Consider the following 20,609-nt stretch of genomic DNA (forward strand, 5'->3'; position numbering starts at 1 on the left):
TCCTGGAGAGCGAGGGGGCCATGGAGTGAGTGAGCAAGCAACAGAAGGGGACACTAGGCCAGGAGAGAGCTAATCCCCAGACCCTGCCACAAGGGGGAGCTCCAGCAGCAAATGTACCCTGTGATAGGAACCAATAAAACCAATATCATTTTATGGCAGGACTAAGTATCTGGAACAACATGGTTTCTTTAGTCTGGAGAAGAGAAGACTGAGGGGGCATGATAATAGTCATCAAGTATGTAAAAGGTTGTTATAAAGAGGAGAATGATAAATTATTCTCCTTATCCATTGAAGACAGGACAAGAAGTAATGGTCTTAAATTGCAGCCAGGGAGATTTAGATTAGGAAAAACTTCCTGTCAGGGTAGTGAAGCACTGGAACAAAGCACGTAGGGAGACTGTGGAATCTCTGACACTGGAGGCTTCTAAGAACAAAGTAGACAAACACCTGTCAGGGATGGTCTAGATCAGGGGTAGGCAACCTATGGCATGCGTGCCAAAGGCGGCACGCGAGCTGATTTTCAGTGGCACTCACACTGCCCAGGTCCTGGCCACTGGTCCAGGGGGCTCTGCATTTTAATTTAATTTTAAATAAAGCTTCTTAAACATTTTAAAAACCTTATTTACTTTACATACAACAACAGTTTAGTTATATATTATAGACTTATAGAAAGAGACCTTCTAAAAATGTTAAAATGTATGACTGGCACGCGAAACCTTAAATTAGAGTGAATGAATGAAGACTCGGCACACCACTTCTGAAAGGTTGCCGACCCCGGTCTAGATAATACTTAGTCCTGCCTCAGGGCAGGGTCCAGGCCTACATTCTATGAATCTTGATTTACAGAGATGAAGAAGAGTTCAGAGAAATGCAAAGCAGAGAAATTCCTGTTGGAGGAAGGCAGGGGAAGATTGTTGTAATTCTTTTTGCTTCTGGTTTCAATGAAATTTGAACTTCTTCCTTAGGGGCTTTCACATCTTGGTATAGACAAGGCCAGAAAGTTTGCAACAATCTTCCTCTGCATTCCTTCAACAGGGATTTCTTTGGTTACTTTGCTTTATATTTCTCAGAACATTTCTAGGTCTCAGTGCATCAAGATTCCAACCAGGCCTGGATTTATACCTTACATGCCCCTAGGCGCAGCATCTTCAGCTCCCTCCTCCTACAGCTGACCTTTGTGTTGCACACAGTTTTAGAGACGTAAGGTGCCCCTAAGCACGTGCTTACTGTGCCTAATTGGAAATCCAGCCCTGATTCCAACTGAGTTTTTTTCAGATACTTAGTCCTGCCATAAAAAGAATTAGTCATAAACATTACCCAAAGAAAAGTTAGATAGGGAGAAATAGCATTACTTCATCCCTCAGGATAACGAAGGCAAACCAAAGCACACCGGTTAAGTAAGAGTTATCTGCAAAGCCAAATGAAGAATGTATCTTGTTTTCTGTTAGTGGAATAGCTGTGAAGATTCCTCAATCCTAGCTATAATAATTATTTAATAAGAGATTATTGAGTCAGGCCTCCAGCATGCTACCAGCCCACTGTCTATGCCTTTCACAGTGAAAAGGAGAGGAAGCAGGGCTGAGGATCTGGCTGTATGGTATTAACTAAACTTGAATGCTGTAAGAGATCAAGTCTCTGCCATGGGATTAGATGAATGGTTTTACTATACACATGTATTAGAATAAGAGAGAATTACCAAAAAAAAAAAAAAAAAGGAGGGAAGATTATTGTAACGTTTGGGTTCCAAGCATGCAGGAACATATTGTTCATCAAAGTGTAAAACCAAGACTGACTCTTAACAAAGCCTGCAACTTGTCCTGGAGGTGCAGTGTTAACTTGCCCCTGGTTGAAATGAACCACATCCTTTCCACCTGCTCTGTCTCTATGGCAGGTGTGAGCCTTTCCCAAATGATAGTGAATACATTATTCACAGCTAATGTCATGTGTGTGTAAAGGTTCTTTCAGTGGCTCAGCAGGCTGATTTGAGACCATAAGCACAATGAGAAAATATTTTCCTTAAAAGGAAAAAATAATTTGGTGATTTGAAAAATTCTGTGTTTAACCAGTAGCCAAAATTCCAAAATAGTAGAGCAATTCCACCACATTAGAAAGTTGGCACCTCTGCCCAGGGTCTCTGCCTATCTGACTTAGGGGAAAATTCCTTCCCAACCTCAAATATGGCGTTCAGTTAGACCATGAGCATGTGCTCAAGACCCACCAGCCAGACACCTGGGAAAGAATTCTCTGTAATGACTCAGAGCCCTCCCCATCTAGTGTCCCATCACCGACCATTGGAGATATTTGCTGCTAGCAGTTGCAGATCAGCTGCATGCCATTGTAGGCAGTCTCATCATACTATCCCCTCCATAAATTTATCAAGTTCAGTCTTAAAGCCAGTTGGGTTTTTTGCCCTCACTGCTCCATTTGGAAGGCTGTCCCAGAACTTCACTCCTCTGATGGTTAGAAACCTTCATCTAATTTCAAGCCTAAACTTGTTGATGGCCAGTTTATATCCATTTTGCAAGATGGAAAGCATTTCTCTACACATGTGTGATTTGCAAAGTTTACGGTTTCGTATACATGATCATTATTTAATATTCATATATACTGACATAGGCATTCATGGCACTTTACAGAGAGAACGAATGCATAGTCCCTGCCCCAGGGATCTTGCAATTTGGGATTGACATGTCGTGACATACATAGGGATGAGAGCAGGAAAGAGGAAGGAAACAAATCTCAGCTATAGAGATCAGTGTGTGTATGTACACACAAAATGATATTTGTAATGGAATTCCTTTGTATAAACACCTCATTGGTTGGATTGTAATATGTAATAACTTACCCAATACCGATAAATACTATTTCATCTATTTGTATTTGGTAAAATTAAAAGACAATTTGACAACTGAGACATTGCAGGGACAGATTATCTGATCTGGTTAGACTCCTTTGAGCTGCTCTGACTGTGGAAAACATCCATAACATCAGTTTAAATAGCTCCTGAGGATTCCTATGGCATGAAGCGAACCGGTGTAGCTGACAGCTGGCTCTATCTAGTTATTACAGCAGGTCAAAAAAAGGAAAAAAAATGTCATTACAAATGTTGATATTTCAATATTATTTTCTATATTGCAGGGGTCAAATGGAAAATATTTTTTTTTACAAAAATCACTATATATATATATATATATTTATATTTCAATTTTTTTTTAATTCTTGCTAAAATCTTTTCCTTCCTCCCTTCTCTTCCATTTTGCCACTGACTGCAATAAAATGAATGACACACAGACTCTGTGTCACAGAGTCCTTTTTTAGTTTTTTCCTTATTTTTCTTTCTGTTGTTCTGTGATTTTTTTTCAAAGATTTTTGAAAAGTTGCAGGGTGGCAAATGGAAAATGAAACTCTAACTTTGCCACTCTGTAACTTTCCAAAGATGAGGAAGTTTTGAAATATTACAGAAAGGCAAAAGTGAAAAGAAGAAGAGAAAAATGAAACGTAAAGGAAAAAACCCCAGACAACATTCACTCTATTGCATTCATTGTAAAAAAAACAAACAAAAAATGGAACAAAGGGGAAGATACAGAGGGGAAAATAGAAAAATCAAAAGTTGAAAATCCCTGGTTTAATGAAAATACCAGAACTTTTCTTTAAAAAATGTTTCTGCTTCAAAAATACGCTATTTTTAATGGGAAAAAATCCATTTCAAATTAAAAATTTCTGCCAGCTCTAGTGAGTAATTAAATGACCCTCATCACAGTAATATCTGAACACCACACATGCAGTGAAGAATTTATCCTCACAACACCTTGTGAAGCAGGCCAGCATTCATCCTCATTTTACAGATGAGGAACTGAAGCAAAGAGGATTAAGGCCAACCTTTTTTAAAGTGACTAGGGATTTTGGGTGCCTCGATTTTTGGGTGCTCAACTTGAGACACCTCGAAGGGGGTTGATTTAAAGAAAGGGCTGAGCACCCAGTTTCTGAAAATCAGATCCCTTTTAGGAGTCTCAGGTTGTGCACCTAAAAATTGAAGTACCTAAAATCACATCACTTTAAAATCTTGGCTTACATGACTTGCCCAAGGTCACATAGGAAGTGTGTGACAGAGCTGGGAATTGAGTTCAGCTCTCCTGTCCCGAATCTCAGTCCAGTGCATTATCTATAACACCATCCCTCCACTCTCTACATTGTCCCCTTTTGCAGCCCTCAGTTTAAGAGTCATGGCTTGCACTTTGGCAATTCCCAGCTGTTGGAATGGCCCAACAGGGCTGTGGGCAGCTGAATGAAATTTAGTTGTAACAGGGACTGAAATGGCTCCCATCAAATGTCAGGATTGGGGAATGCAAAGGTGGCACAAAAACATCTTTTCCCCCCTCATCCTCTTGGATCCTGTATTGAGACCACAGCTGGGCCTGAGAATCAAGTTAAAAACTTCTAAATAGAGTTTCCCCTTGAAAATATGTCCTGTATAAAAACACACACAAATGCTATTTGGATTGCCCTGCTCTTACTGGGTGGCTTATTTCTTGTTGCGTGGCTTTCTGGCATCTCTCGTAATCTGCACATTCTATCAGTGCTACGAACACAGTCAATTTTAACATCATGTAGTGTTTCTTAAATTCTTGCAAAGACTTGATAAATTTTGCAAATATTTAGAAAGAGAATTAATGTAATATATGTAAAGATCTGCATATATTTGATAATCTTTAACCAGTTTAATAAATCCTGTCCAGTTTTAACAAACATTGGATTAGGGTTAGACTTATTACAAACAAATTAATGATGATAATATTTAATGTGTAGTGTATATGCAGTACCTATTTTTATTTTTTTCAAAGAATGGGAAAATAGCTATAAACCATGTTGTGGATTTGAACAAGTTCAGGAATTGTTATTCAGGAAAAACACATACAGTTCATGCTGTTAACAACCATTTAACTTCCAACACACTGCTAAAGAAACACTTTTGGGCCTATATTTACCTAAAAATGACTATAAGAACATAAGCAAGGCCATACTGGACAGACCAACGGTCCATCTAGCCCAGTATCCTGTCTTACGACAGTGGCCAATGCCAGGTGCTCCAAAGGGAATGAACAGAATAGGTAATCATCAAGTGATCCATCCCCGGAGCAGGGGCCATGTGGGGAGACTTTTGGCTCCATTCCAGAAGTATATATCCTTATCACCCTACTCAGCTGGCATTCACAGACAGTGGGTTGTCAGTGCCAAAACCTAGCTTTCAAAATGCAGATATAGAAGTGAATGTTTGCTTTGCATTTAACAATGGGAAATGTTTTTGCTCCCAATGCAAGTACAAACACCACTGTAGAAGGTGCGGTGGTTAGCATAGTGCCCTCTCCTGCTATGGGGGTAAAGGGTGGTTCCAACAGGGTGGTAGGAAAGGGCTTCTGCAAGAATCCAGTGCTTTGGGAGATGCTACAGGGGAAAGCAGTAACCATGGGAAAGGCTCCTTCTCCAGTTAAGACATAGGTGTTATGGAATTTGTTATTGGACGACCCCAGGGGAAAAGACGCAGCTGATTTATGGAATGGATTTTCAGCCAATTTTCAAATCCCATATGGGGGAATGAGGTGCCACTCCTGGGCAGAGAACTTGGAAGTCTGTTAAAGGCTTCAAGCATATAGTAAGGGCAAAGCTCACCAAGGAAATGGGAGCAGGGAGAGTGGCAGGCCCCTTCCCATACCTTCTATTGCTGGAATTATGCATCTCTCCCTTGGGTGTGGTACCAAAGAAGACAAAGAGGGATTACAGTCTTATCCATCACTTGTCCTGCCCCTGGGGTCATCAGTAAATGACTATATTGACCCCTAACTGTGTTCAGTCAGATACTCCTCATTTGATGCAGTGGTAGCATGCATGGGGGTTAATTTTCAAGAAGAGTGGTGTGTGGAGAGGTGGTCAGAAAGTTTGGGTGGCTCACAGCATTGGGGGACATCATTTTCCTTGAGGATTTTCCTGTATTGGTGGCAGTCACTATTTGGGGAGAACAAAAAAAAGTCTGTTTCTAGTGGTCCGTACTGTAAATAGACAGTTGGCTAAGACAGCTCAGGTAATGAGGCGGGTGAGGGCCTTTTTTTTTTTACACTGTCTGTGGTTTAACATCCTTTTTCATGCATGTCTCGGGAGTGGATAATGGTGCTGCAGATGCTCTATCTCAATTTCCACATGACAGATTCTGGGAACTTGTTCCACTGGCCAGCAGGCACCTGTGGGCGGTGCCCCAACAACTCTGGAACCTTGGCTCATGACAGCTGCGTGACCAGTCGAGGACTTGGTGGCCCCATGGACCCTGAGGGCCTATAAGGCAAGGCCAGCCTTTCAGAGTTCACAGAATTTAGGACACAGGAAGGGCTTCATCATGGGTGGCCTAGACCTGCATACCAAGAGGGGCAGTATGTGTTGTCTTTGGCCCACCGCGGGTTGGATCCCTCCATTATATCTGACCAGCTAGTGGGCCTGTCCTACTGGAGCAGGCTGGTGGGTTCCTCAGACCCATGCAGGCATTTCATAATATGGAAGCTCTTAGAAGGGGGGCCCAGGAGAGGCAGGCACCAGAGGGAAGACAGATTACCCATAACAGTGGAAACCCTGACAAGTTATTAAAGGCTTTACCACAGGTATGCCACTGTGGGAGGGATACCGCTTTATTTAGGGTGGCATTCGTTGTTGCCTTCTTTGGCACTTTTAAAGTGAGTGAGTTGGTGCCTTTGGCAGCTGCGAACAGGTCCCCAGCGTGCATTCAACTTAACAAATGCACAGCTATCTACAGAAGAGGTGTCCCTGCACTTAAAAATGGACCAGAAAAGGTACTCAGAAATGGACCAGAAGGGGAGTGGAGCTCATGTGGTGTTGAAGGCTTGTGCAGATGAATGCCTGGGTCCAGGAAAGACAATAAAAGCCTCTCTAAAAATCCAGGGCCAGCAGCTGTGCCCCCTGTTCATACACCGCGATGGCAGCTTCCTGAGGAGGTATCAATTGATCACGCTACTGAGAAAAACCTTGCACTACTGTGGTCTAGCTGGGGTACATTTGGTACTCATTCAGGGCAGCGACATCAGCAGCTGCAGGGGGTTTTGGCCCATGGAAAGTGCAGGTGATAGGGCTCTGGAAATCCAGGTGTTACAGGACTTATGTCTGTACCAAGGAGAAGATGGCAGGGAATGGTAAAATGGAACTATCCCAATGTGCTTTTTGTTTTGTTTTGTTTGCTTCAGAGGGCATGCAGAGCATACTCAGTGTTTGGATTTGCCGGCACTCTATAGTGCATTAGGCCCACAAGAGGAAGACCAGGATGGCAGGTGGATCTCAGCTGTTTGCCTCTTGTGGTTCAGCAGCAGAAGCATGCAGCAGGATCAGCTCATGCCACTTCTGCACTCACTGACCTGCCTCATGTTCTGGGTATTCACCTTGGGGAGAACAATCTCGGGAGCTGCATGGGAGTCAGCTTAAGGGACAGTCTCCAGAGGGATGTTGGCTTGATTAGGCAACTGTGGCCAGGGGTTAGGTTAGTGTGGTCAGAAATGCTCGCAAGGTGGGTTTGATGGGGAGGCACAGACCCAGCCCTTTTGGACACGGTGAGGAAGAAAGTACATCAGGAGGTCAGCAGGACAGTGGTACAGCATAGGGACATCGGTTATAATCAGCTGAATTTTTCAGGGATGATGGTGTACCTTTGTCAGATGAAGGTGCTAACATCTATCTACAGAATGTGAGGGCATGGATTGGGCAGGAGTTGTGATACCAGGTGGCAGGGTTGGGGGTGACCAAACTAGTTGCTGGTGCCCCTGCGGCCATTTTCCAGTAAAAACAAACTGTTCCCAGAGGTAACAGACCTGGGATTTTTCTGATGGGTCTTAGGTTCATGGGATGGGGTGAGACCTCGTGGCCTTCATGGGCCGAGGTCCCCAACCTGCTGCACCCTCTGGCCCTCTTGCTGGGTGGTGGTTGTAGGACTCAGAATGATCTGAATCCTGGGGAGAGCCTACCCCCAAAGTACTGATTACATGTCAGGAGCCCTGTAATCTCTGCATTGGAACCACTTTAGATGCCTGATTTATGAGAGTGTGGGTGATGGGTGGATAGCTCCCCTCTCCTGTGTTTAAGTTAATAAAAGTTGTGGCCTGCCACTTAAATTCATCCATGTGTCCTCATTTCACCACTGTGTCCAGATCAAATGCCACCCACCCACCTCAGTGAGCTGGGGGAACTTGATGAGGCCAGTGGTGAAAGGGGAGAGCACTACTGGTGAGGGAGGAAAATACTCACTGAGGGACACCAGGTAACTCCCCCACCCCTTGGAGTCACTGGCATCCATTGGGCTGTTGGGGGCAAGGGGTGCTGATTGGCAAGTATCTCCCGTTACAGGGATTTAGCCTTTTCAGCCAAGGTCCTCACCCTTTTGTTCCCTCTGTCCCTCTCACTGTGGGGTGGTGGTGGTTGGACTTGGAGCGAGCTGAGTCCTCGGGTTAACCTGAGGAGAGCCTACCCCGATTTGTGGATTACATGACAGGAACCCTGTATCCCCTGCACTGGAACCACTAAAATGCATTGGTGGTGGGTAGGTAGTGCCCCAGTCCTGTGGGTAATAGTTTAATAAAAGTTTAATACAAGTTGCAGCCTGTCCTCATTTTGCCTCTGTGTCCTGATCAAGCCAATTTAGCTTTTCACAGCAATTCATTTAAGAGATCTCCATTTAAAAAAAACTCACCAAAACCAATGCATTTGTATTTGGCACTGTTTTTTGGGCCAGATCATCACCTGATGGAAAACTAGCATAGTTCTATTGACTTTAGTGGAGCCATGCCAATTAACCCTAGCTGTGGATCTGGCCCTATATGTTAATCAAACTATTTAAGGCTTGTTTTCTATTGTATTTAACCTTCAGGTGCACTGGTTACACTGTGTATTGTATACATCCTATCCCCAGCTATTCATTTAAACAGCCTTAATTGGATTTATATGTGTATTTAGCTAGAAGTAAAGAGAATAGACTCTTTTTTAACATTTCTATTTCTAAATATATTATTTTAAATGGACTCTTCTTTATTTATGAAATACGTAACTAAAGCCTTAGGTCAGCAAAGCACTTAAGCATGTGCTTAACATTTAAGTACATGAGTAGTCTTACTAACACTCTCTGGGTGCATTTGTTGAGAAATATTACTACTGACTTCAGTAGGAGTACTTGCTGAAGTTCTGGTCTGGCCTCAGTCAGCTGATTCCAATAACATGGCACGAGGGATTGCTTGCAGGAACATATTTCAGACGAATTGTGGGAAGACATCAAAAGTTATGTTTTGGAATATAGGCTATTTCAGATCTGTAAGAGAAAAAATGAGCTTACGAAAAGGGCAAAGCTGAAGAAGTACACTAATGAGGTTGTAGGACTTGATCCTTCAATATGGGCAAGTCTACACTACAAAATTAAGTCAACTTAAGTTATGTCAAACAGCCGCCATGCATTTCCTCACTAGCAGCGCTTGCATCGATGTAGAGAGCAGTGCACTGTGGGTAGCTATCCCACTGTGCAACTTGTCGCCATCTAGTCCAGGGTGTTTTGGAAAGGGTTTGCAATGCCTCATTAGGACAAATGAGTCATGCAGGGGTGACTGGGAACATGGTTTTAACATTCCATGATGCAGTTTTCTCCATCCCATAATTTTATCTGCCCCCCATAATGTTTCACGGCTTTTTTCAAAAGCCTTGCAAACCCACGCGTCTGCCATCTGTGTGAGAATTATGGATCCTGCACAGCTTTGCACTATTGTGGTGAGCATGGCATGCCCGATCCTGCGGTATTTGCAGAGCAGCCAGGCGAGCCATGGGGAACATGACAATTCCTTGGAGGCTAGCTTGCTGTGGGACATAGAAACAATTCAAGGTTATTGTTAGCATTCACAGAGCAGCTGCAGATGGTAGAGCAGTTCTGGGCGTGAGAAACAAACACTGAGTGGTGGTATCACATCGTTATGCATGTATGGGATGATGAGCAGTGGCTGCAGAACTTTTGGATGCACAAAGCCACATTCCTGGATGTGTGTGAAGAGCTTGCCCTAATCCTCCAGTGCAGTGATGCCAAAAGGAGAGCTGCACTGATAGTGGAGAAGCAAGTGGTGATCACTGGGTGGAAGCTTGCAATACCAGATTGCTACCAATCAGTCGGGAATCATTTTGGAGTTGGGAAATCCACTGTGGGGGATGCTGTCCTGCTATGAAGGACTGTGATGCTGGCAATCTGCAGGACATAGTGGATGGTTTTCCTGCGATGGGGTTCCCGAACTGCAGTGGGGTGATAGATGGTACGTATATCCCTATTTTGGCACCAGACCACCTTGTCACAGAGTACGTCAACAGAAAGCTGGTGGATCACTGGAGACATTTTACTGACATTAACGCTGGCTGGTCTGGGAAGGTGCATGACGCACGCATCTTTAAGAACACAGGCCTGTTCAGAAAGCTGCAACCAGGGACTTTCTTTCCAAACCAGAGGATTACCATTGGGGATGTTGAAATGTCAATAGAGATCCTGGGAGACCTAGCCTACCCCTTACTCCTGTGGCTCATGAAGCCGTACACTGGCCACGTCGACAACAGCAAGGAGCGCTTCCACTACAGGCTCAGCAAGTGCAGAATGACAGTTGGATGTGCCTTTGGCCATTTGAAAGGCTGCTGGCGCTGTCTATTCACTAGATTAGACCTCAGTGAAAAAAATATCCCAATGGTTATAGCTGCCTGCTGTGTGCTTCATAATATCTGTGAAGCAAAGGGGGTAAAGTTTCTGCCATGATGAAGGGCAGAGGTGGAATGGCTGTCTGCTGATTTTGAGCAGCCAGACACCGGGGCTATAAGAAAAGCTCAAGGGGAAGCTATATGGCTCAGGGTGGCTTTGAAAGACCATTTTAATAGTGAGCCACAGTAATGTGTGTTGCTGTAGTGTGCTCTGCCTGGCATTGTTTTTTTTTGCACCCTGGTATGAACCCTGCAATGAGTGCTGTGTGTGTAGTAATATAACATTTTGCTATTATCTGTGAATGATGTCAGCCCCAGCCAGCATATGTTGTGAACTAAAAAAGATGAATTAAGTTTCCATAAATAGACTTTTATTCCAAACCCATGTAAACAGACATATTTGTAACAGAATGAAACTTAATAAATACAAGGGAAAGAACCTTTGAAGGGGAAAGAACAGTCATTTTCATTTCACAAAACATACACCAACTGTCTCTCTCACAGGTCAGTGTATGTGCAGCTGCGATTGTCTGTACTCTTCCCCTGGCTGGAGTGGTAGAGGTAGTGTAGCAATCCTGAACATGTGGAATGTGTGGGGTGTGTGTAGGGAGGTTCCAGAATGCTGTTTTCTATGGGCTGCAGAGGGAGGCGAGCACAGGCCTGTTGAACCTGAAAGTCAACAAGAGTCTCCCAGCATGTCTGTTTGCTGCTTGAGAAGCATTAGCATCTCCTGCTGCACATCCCTTTCCTTTTCCCATGCCTTTCTCCTCTCTGCTCTTTCCCAGTCCATGCTGTCCATGAGAGTGATCTTCCAAGTCCTGTGCTTAGTATCCAAAGCACCAGAGGCTTGCAGGATCTTGTGGAACAGGTCATCCCATGTCCTCTTCCTTCTCTTCCTTATGTGGCTGAGCTGCTCCGCTGATGTGGATGGAGAGACCCTCAAGACCACGTGTCCAACTGTAAAAAATACAATGCACAGAGGTACTATTTTGAGTGTATTCATAAGATAAATGGAAACCTGGTATATTTAACTCACTCCCCTTGACCCACACAAGTTACAAACACTACTCACTTCTACTTGGGATTTATAGAGCATGGAAGCAGTCCCAGTCATGGTGAGTACAACCCAGGGGGAGGGGGTGAGATGGGGGATAGTTCACGGGGAATGAGTGTGTGCGGATAGGGTAATTGGACTGAATACTGGCACTGTTTTTCACTGGCAGTGGTGATTTTAGCTGATATCTGACTCCTGAGGGTAATGGAGGCTGAAAGGGAATAGCTCCTCCACATGTCTAGCTGCAGACCAGATCCGTATACTGCTAGCCGGTGTGCTGCAATTGTGCCTGCTGAAGTAATTGCTGAGTGGAGTGGGAAAGTGTCTGACTCTGGCGGAAGAAAAAAGGCAGCCCTCCGTACCTCCAGGAAAGTTTTTTCGAGATCTCTATGGAGGATTCACGGGACATCCCAGTGCACATAACAAACTGTTCTGCAGGGCTCCCTCTGCCTAACTGTACAGGGGAATGAGAAGCAGATAGTAACTCTACTGGTTATTTCACTACCTCTTCTAGCATGATTATAAAGGAGTAAAAGAACAGATGTGTCCCTGCAATATTAAAGAAAACTGCATACTTACCAGGGGTTCCTTTCTCTGCATCAGACTTGTCCATGCTTGACTGCTCTGTAGTTAAAAACAGATCTTGGCTCACTGTGTCACTGGATCCCCCAGTCACCTGTCCCCCATACTCCTGCTCCTCTTCCTTGTCCAACACCTCCTCCGCACTGTTCACTCTGGTGGCCTGTGACTCGGGCTCCTCCAAAGTATTCACAGGGCTATTGGGGGTAGTGATGGGGTCTCTGCCAAGGATGACATGCAGCAATTTGTAAAAGTGCCTTATTTCTAATTTGAATTTGTCTGATTTCACCTTCCAGATTATAGGAGCAAGGCCTTACTGGGTAACTTTGAATTCTTTGATGCAATTGTGTGGGAATAATTTTTCAACCTGAACAATTCTTTCTCTTTGGCTTAAACTGAGCTTCAGAGAGTTTTAAACTAAGAATTTGTTTACAGGAGTATCCACCTGGATTGAATATTGCATAAACTTTATGTTTGAATTAAACAATTACTAATGGAGTGGAACGTTATTATTTACAAATTCTTCTTCTTTACCTGTTAACATTTGATCATCTGTAACACACCGTGAAAAATATATTTTTGGTGGTGACAGTTTGACCCAGTAGTTCTTGTGTACATACACTGATTTAGATAGATCAATTTGGCATATGAAAAGCAGCTTCATTTACTGTCCTTGACATAACTAACCGTACATTAACATGAAAGCTTCTTGGTATCTAAGCTTACTATTTGTTCAGAATCTTAATAGATGGGCTTTGTGCTCATAAATTTGTAGTGCTGCTTACCCTATATTTTAAGTCAAAGTGGATCTTTGCATTGAGGATTCTCCACCTCCTTTTTTTCTTTGTACAAAAGAGATAAGTGTTTTCACTCACCTCTTGTGACTTACAAGCAATTGAATAGCACTTGTTGTGTTTGAATGTCACATTATATGTATTGTAACCGATAAAGAAATGTCATTTTCCCTCTGTTGCTACTATCTCTTGAGACACTCTTAGAAACGAGGTGTTTTGACTCAAAGCTTTTGCCTGGTAAAATAGATTTAAAATAACTCAAATTTTGTTGGAGAAAGAAAATAAAACTGATTTTCTCCTTACCAAAAGACAAGGTGGGTGAGGTAATATCTTTTATTGAACCAATATCTGTTGGTGAGAGAGACAAGCTTTCAAGCTTACACAGAGTTCCTCTTCAGGTCTGGGAAACTAATTCAGAGTGTCACAGCTAAATACAAGGTGCAACAGATTGTTTAGTATAAGTAGTTACCACATTTCACCTTACCAAGTCATTCACAGCACAACAATGCCCCTTGCAAACATCTTGGGCTAACCAAGATGTGAAGTATAGTTAGTTTGATATAGAGACTACTCCACCATGTTGGAGACTAGACACAAATGCTTTTAACCACCAGTGTCCAGAATGAAATGGTTTAGCCAACAAGACAATATGAAACACGTTAAAAAATCGTGCACGTGAAGTGTAGATAGGTACATAATCCAAAGCAAGGAGTCATGTTGTATTAGTTAGACCTCTTGTAGTCAATATCACTGCAGTCGATTGATCTTTTCTCTGTTTTTTCTGCTTTGGTACCAGCTAATTGAATTAAAGGGAGGCTCAGTCTTGTTTTGCAGAAAACTATTGAAACCTGCAATCTTCTTTATCAGTGTTGGAATTAATTAGGCTAGCTCCTTTAGCAACTGTGGGCTTGATTCTCTTCCTACACCAGGGTCAATTTGAAGTCAATGAAGTTAAACCATTGTAAAAACTGTGTCAGGGAGATGAGACTTAGACCATGTAGCCTTATATATAACAACTTAACAGTGAGATCCCCATAAGGAGATAAGGATTTCTCTAAATTAAGGCCGCTAGAATGGTCCTGTAAGGACTATTCCACTGCCCTGGGGTTTCCAGAGATCAGTGCACCTCTGCCCTATACCCTCCTGCTCCTGGCCCATAGAGGAGTCCTTCTTTTTCTGGAGGGAATGGATGGCACCAAGCTAACTATGTTGTCTGTATTCCCCCTGGCAATTCTCCTATGTTGAGGCAAACCCACTTTCCCTGTTAAGGCAGTTCTCTGTCCCAGCACAAAGCAACAATAGCCAGGGGCCGGGATCTCACCCATAATCTCTCTATACACACAGCTTGGTAAAACTGCCTAAAACACTCTCTCATCGCTATAATTTACCATTGTCTGCACATCGTATCTTGTGGAAGCTTGTGGTGATTTTTTCCATGTGTCTTATCCAGCTGTACATTGTTATCATGTGCAGCTTCTGTTTGTTAGTTCCTTAGATAATGGCCTCCCTAAGTCTGATCCACACTCTCCTATTGTGTCTCTTCCTATATTGGCGTATGTGGCACATTTCTTCTTTTATGTCCCATCCAAGACTATCTCTGGCCATTCATCCATCATCTGGTAATGTGACTTGCCCATTGTGATTCCTTTTACATAAATAAAAATATATGGCATGCATAGCATTTAGCAACACAAGGCACAGGTTCATACCCTTAAGAGATTAGTTTCTCTTCACTAATGCAATAATGTTTCTAGTTGCAGCCATTGACTGAGCTTCTTATTTTGTGTTACTCTCTCTCTCTCAGCCAAATTCAGCCTTGGATTAAGTGGGTGCAACCTCCATGCACTTGAATGAGAGTTATACCTGCTTATTCCAAAGCAACTGAGTTTCTGTCTTTGTCCCCTTTCTCTTTCATAGACTTACCTCTCACACACACATTCCAATTCAGCCCTGGAGACAGTGAGTAGAACTCCCCTTGGCTTCAATAAAGGTCAGACCTACTTACTCCAGCTGATTCTGTCTCTGATTCCCATAAACCCCTTGGGTTGTGGTTTTAACTCTGCCCTCCTTGTGAACTCTGTTATTCTGCACCTCACGGCATAACCAGAAAGACACTCTTATTAAATGAGAGAGTGCATTTTAGAATGTCTCTTGTATGCATAAATGTCTTACAGCTATACCACTTACCTGGCACAAATCAACCAAAAGTGTGTGTGTGTGGTCGTGATGGTATCACTAGCAGACTATTTCCATTTGTGATTCTGTGTAGTACATTCTAGTTTACGGTTTCTAATTATATTTTCATTTTCTGAACAAAATCTAATGTTACTTTGGAAGGAAGCTCTTTAGTAACTTTCATGAGGTTCCCCCATGTAGGAATTAAGGGGCACATTGGTCATCAGCAGACATCAGAATAGCACTGATTAGTTGCACCCCAACTGCCTGAACCTGTAACAAGTGTCAAAGTTAGACTCAGGACTCACAGTTTGTCAGACCACTCTGTTTTATTAGCACAGCGCTCTGCTAATAACACCAGATAATGTGAGCACCATCCAAGACCCACACTACCTTATTTTATACAGATAAAAAGGGCGTGAACTTAACAAGAGGACAAAGAAAGCAGAACTGACAAGTTTACCCGAGGCTAGACATACATATTCAATTTTCTTACTAACTTTTACAGATCTCCGGCTGATGTTCCACCATTAGCTTAAGCGGACTCATTGTTTATGCCTTAATGTTCCTTTTCCTGACACCTGTGTTTCAGCATTCCTTATTTCTGCTTAAAGGGACATACAGCATTTCTTTAATCCATTCTATTTTTACAATATAATTCATTCTACTTTCACACAAGATACCTTCTAACATTCCACTTCTTTGGTGATGTTCCTACTGTTCTAAGTGTTCTAATTTCTCTCTCTAACCTCTTGTAACAACATTACCATCTTCCATAACATAGCAGCCACCATGCCATTTTGGCATATGTATGATTAATGGGCCCAGTCTTGCAATCACTCTGGCTCTCTGGGCTCAGGGAAGCAGAGAATAGCAGCAGTGCAGTGCACTGAATCACACCCCTCCATGGCTCTGGCCTGCTCATTCCTTCCCTTCTTCCATGTGCGGCCCATCCCAACGTGCTTCCTATGCAGGGAGTGACTTGTGTAGAAGCCATGGAGGCCTTTGCATGTGGGGAATTCTCAGTGAACTATTCCACCCAGGCTTTCGTACAAAATAAAATCAAATCAGCTCTGCAGAGCGTCCTTTGCATTCTTATTGTGGGTTCTTTTGGACACTCTCTGTCCTGATTCTGCAATGAATAAGTACTCAGAGACATACTAAGGAAAAGGATGGTCCCATTCTTCAAATGTTAATGATTGGAAGCTACTATATTTATGATATTGCACACACACAAATGTTAAAAGAACATTATTAAGGTTGCAAAGTCAAGCACTCCAAAGTTAGGAAATGGCAGAATGAAGGTTGCCGGTGCAACCTTAATTCAACCCACTTGTGTGTATGGTATAGACTTCAATTACATGATCACATACTATTTTTTCCATTTCTTCCCCACATCCCATCTCCTTGTCATATCTGTCTCTTTTCCCCTGCTTCTGCCTCCTCCACAGGTTCATAGTCCCCGTCTCTTTGCCCATCCAGTCCCAGTCTCCCCTCCCCCCCCCCAGCTCCTCGCAGAATCTCAGTGTCCCCCCCCATACTCCAATGAACTGGCTCTCAGTCTTCCCATTTACCTCACCAGCTCCCAGTCACAGTTTCCCCACCCTCATGGCTTCAAGCATTCTTGCCCCACCAGTCTGAGCCTGCCTTCCCCCTGGGCTCACAGTCTCCTTGCCCACCCAGTCCCAGTCTTCCTGCCCAGGTTCCAGTCTCAGCAGACTTTGTCCCTCTGCCCCAGTTGGCTTTTGTCACCTCCTTCACACTGTTTCAGCAGGAGGTGATTTGAGAGCACAGTGGAGACAGGTGCCTGGTCCCATTCTTGTCCAGAGCAGCAATTACAAAGAAAGCCCTTCTGAGCCCCATAACCCTGGTCTGGAGACAGTAGGCATGAAGATGGCACATTCGTGGTCCAGTCACACACAGGAGCTGTGAGGGGATGAAGCATGCTCAGTTGTTCTGTGAAGGTGGTACATATGCAGGCTGGTCAGCACTAGGAGCTGTGAGGGGATGGACTGATTCTCTGTGCTGATGTTTTATCATCATCAAATTTCCCTCAATGCTCTCAGCAATTTCCATATCCAAACCTTCAGCTAGTTTTGCCATGTGGGCTTCATGGACTTGCTGATCACTGCAGCCCATTCTTGTGAAGTGAATATGCAAGATAAGGGCCCAATCAGCGCATCTGAGCAGCACAACTAGTGTACTGTACAAACCTATTTAGAGCTGTGGTGCTGTGTGTATTTACCAGCAATTATAGTGTTTTCAAAAGTGTTTTGATACACTGCATACAATTATACAGACCTCTGCTATATATAATAATGCTTATCTATCTATCTATCTATCTATCTATCTATCTATCTATCTATCTATCTATCTATCGTATACGTACACACATGCATGATAGATTAATCAAGTTAAATATATCCCAAACTTGTTTGAAACAATGCCTATTTAATTTTTTCAAGAGACTGCACAGAAGTATAGCATTGTACCACAAATAAAAGTGTTGCCACAATGCCTGTAAATCAGAGCTTTAAACTATGTTTCAATTATCCTTCTATTATCCAGCTGGTGTTTAAACATGTTTATTATTCAAATCAGTAGAGAATGTGCTGCTGTTGTGTAAACAACTGTCAATTGCTGAAACAATGATTACAAGGCACCATCTCTTTCAGGTGTACTTAGAGGTACTTATACCTCAACCACTTGTATTTAAATAACATGCAAACACAATGCTTGAGTGACTACTTTCTTTCCTGTTTCCAATACCTTGTGCCAATTCTATTACATTAAGAGGGAAATCTATTACATTTTTCATTTATACACATCGGTACTCTGTTTTTAACCATTGTATCATTAAGGCTTCAGTTAATATAATAGATATGCCGAAAGCCTGTTCAAAATAAAAGCCAATTTCTCTGCATTATTTTGGGCATTTGAAAGGTTTTGTGAAAACAGTGCAAAGAAAATTATTTTCTGAATAGAAAGCCTGAGAAATGAAAGATTTGGCCATAAAACTATACCCTCAAACCTCTTAGCTCTGATACAAACTGAGCATATAATGCCTATTTTTAAAAAAAATATTCTAACAAAACAGAATATTTATATCATTAAGCTGTCTTTCCTTTAAATTTAACACAGTATTAAATACCTTTGGTCACACCTATTGGTGGGCATAAGTAGTTTAACAAGTGGACTTAGTCACATGAGCTTTCTAAGCAATTCTCTACTTCTTTGCCACAATATGGAAGGGAGAATGTTTTTAAAAGCGGGATGTGGGAAAAATGTCCCCAACTGAAAACAAACTCTTGCTAGTGCCCTCAGAAGGAATAGTCTGAATGGAATAAAGGTTTAATGCTAGCTTAAAGGTTTTCATGGAGTGGAGATGCTACCACTACCCTTTTCTCCGTTCTGTATTCCTGTAGGAATGGAGCCTGGAAGTTAAAAGGAGATATTTAAAATAATGAAGAAAAAAAAGGTGAGCTTCTGGCTAGCAATAGGTTCCCTGTGTAATGTTTTTAACACAATGAATCTTTAAATACAGAGATAATGGGAGAAAGATACCCTACATTAAGGAGAAGCTGTGTAGTATGTTGATAAAACATGACACTCTTTTTCAGAACTTAATAGAGATGCTTTGACTGTTGTTCTGCAGTCAACAAGGCTGGTCTAATTGGTGGCCATGGCAACAAAATCAGGTCATACAGAGGTTCATACTGAGATCAAGCATATGTAGATCTTCTTGTTCAAATATACATAAAGATAAGAACCTTTAGTAGGAGTCCACAGTGTAAGGCTGAAGATGGATGCTCCCACGCATATCTAATATTACTTAGAAATGTTTACCTGTTTGTAATATTATGATGTTTTGCAGAACAGGAAGAGAAAAATCTTTCAGACGCATTGGAAAATGATAATGTTTTTAAAAAATGTCAAAGTAAAGTGTATGCACACACATTGCTTCATAGCTGCGTGTAATTTACTCCCTGGGGTTTTCAGTGTGCCTGACTTATATTTTAGATATAATTAAGTAATCAGTGGTGTACATTGTAAAATGAATGTTTAGGCTGCTTAAGGTTGAATTTTCACAGCCGGAGCAGATGCGCAGTTATAGGTTGGCCCGGCCCCCACCTCCTAGTACAGTCATTCATTTATAGTTATTACTTGAGTTATTTACATAGTTACACTATTTCATAGAAATGAAATAGTAGCTACCTGGTAACTGTTAGATACAACTATGCAGGAACCCAGATGCTTCTCTGTTATCGCCTACTAAGTATGCATGTAAGATGTACAAGGCTTCTGTGGTTGGCTCCCAGCAACCTAACCTTGGCCCACGGGAATCAGGAATTACTGGAACTTCTTCTTTAGAACATGGAATCTCCCCTCTCCCTAAATCCTTGGATTTCCTTAATGATCAGGTGGGAATTGGAAGCCCTCTCCCACCAAAAGTACCTCTTGAAAGCTTATTAGACTTCTGTGTGGGGCCTTTTCCCCCACTTCCTCTTGTGATGGATTCAGTCACAGAGATCTCCTTGGGACTGTCACCTGATGTGCTGAAATTACCTCTGAGCCCGTTTTCCCTGCCAGCTTGGGACTTCCAGAACACTGTATTGTTGAGCCAGGCACACTAGCCTGCTGCAACACAGACCCAGAGTCTGAACCATGCCCCCAAAGCTGCAGGCTTTAAGAGACAACTTGCTGAGCTGTTTTCAATCTCCAGCTCCAAACTCCAAATAAATCCGTTTTACTTGGTATAAAGCTTATACAGGGTAAATTCATAAGTTGTCTGCCCTCTATAACACTGAAAGAGAGATATGCACAGCTATTTGCTCCCCCAGGTATTAATCACTTATTCTGGGTTCATTAATAAACAAAAGTGATTTTATCAAGTATAAAAAGTAGGATTTAAGTGGTTTCAAGTAATAACAGACAGAACAAAGTAAGTCACCAAGCAAAATAAAGCAAAAATACACAAGTCTAAGCCTAATACAGTCCTTGTTAGTTCCAGCAGACATCTCAGGTTGTAAGCAGGGACTTTCTCATGACTGGCAGCACCCTTTTTCCTGCTCCACCCCCTTTTATAGCTTTGGCACAAGGCGGGAATCTTTTGTCTCTCTGGTTCCCCACCCCTCCTTCTAAATGAAAAAGTACCATATTTAAGATGGATTTCATTATCCTCCATTCTTCCTGGGTTGACCCACACATACACAGGAAGGCTTGCAGGTAAATAAACCATTTACAACCAATTG

The sequence above is a fragment of the Terrapene carolina genome, unplaced genomic scaffold (assembly GCF_002925995.2).
Source record: "Terrapene carolina triunguis isolate 2854851 unplaced genomic scaffold, T_m_triunguis-2.0 Scaffold262, whole genome shotgun sequence".
In the NCBI taxonomy this organism is placed as follows: domain Eukaryota; kingdom Metazoa; phylum Chordata; order Testudines; family Emydidae; genus Terrapene; species Terrapene triunguis.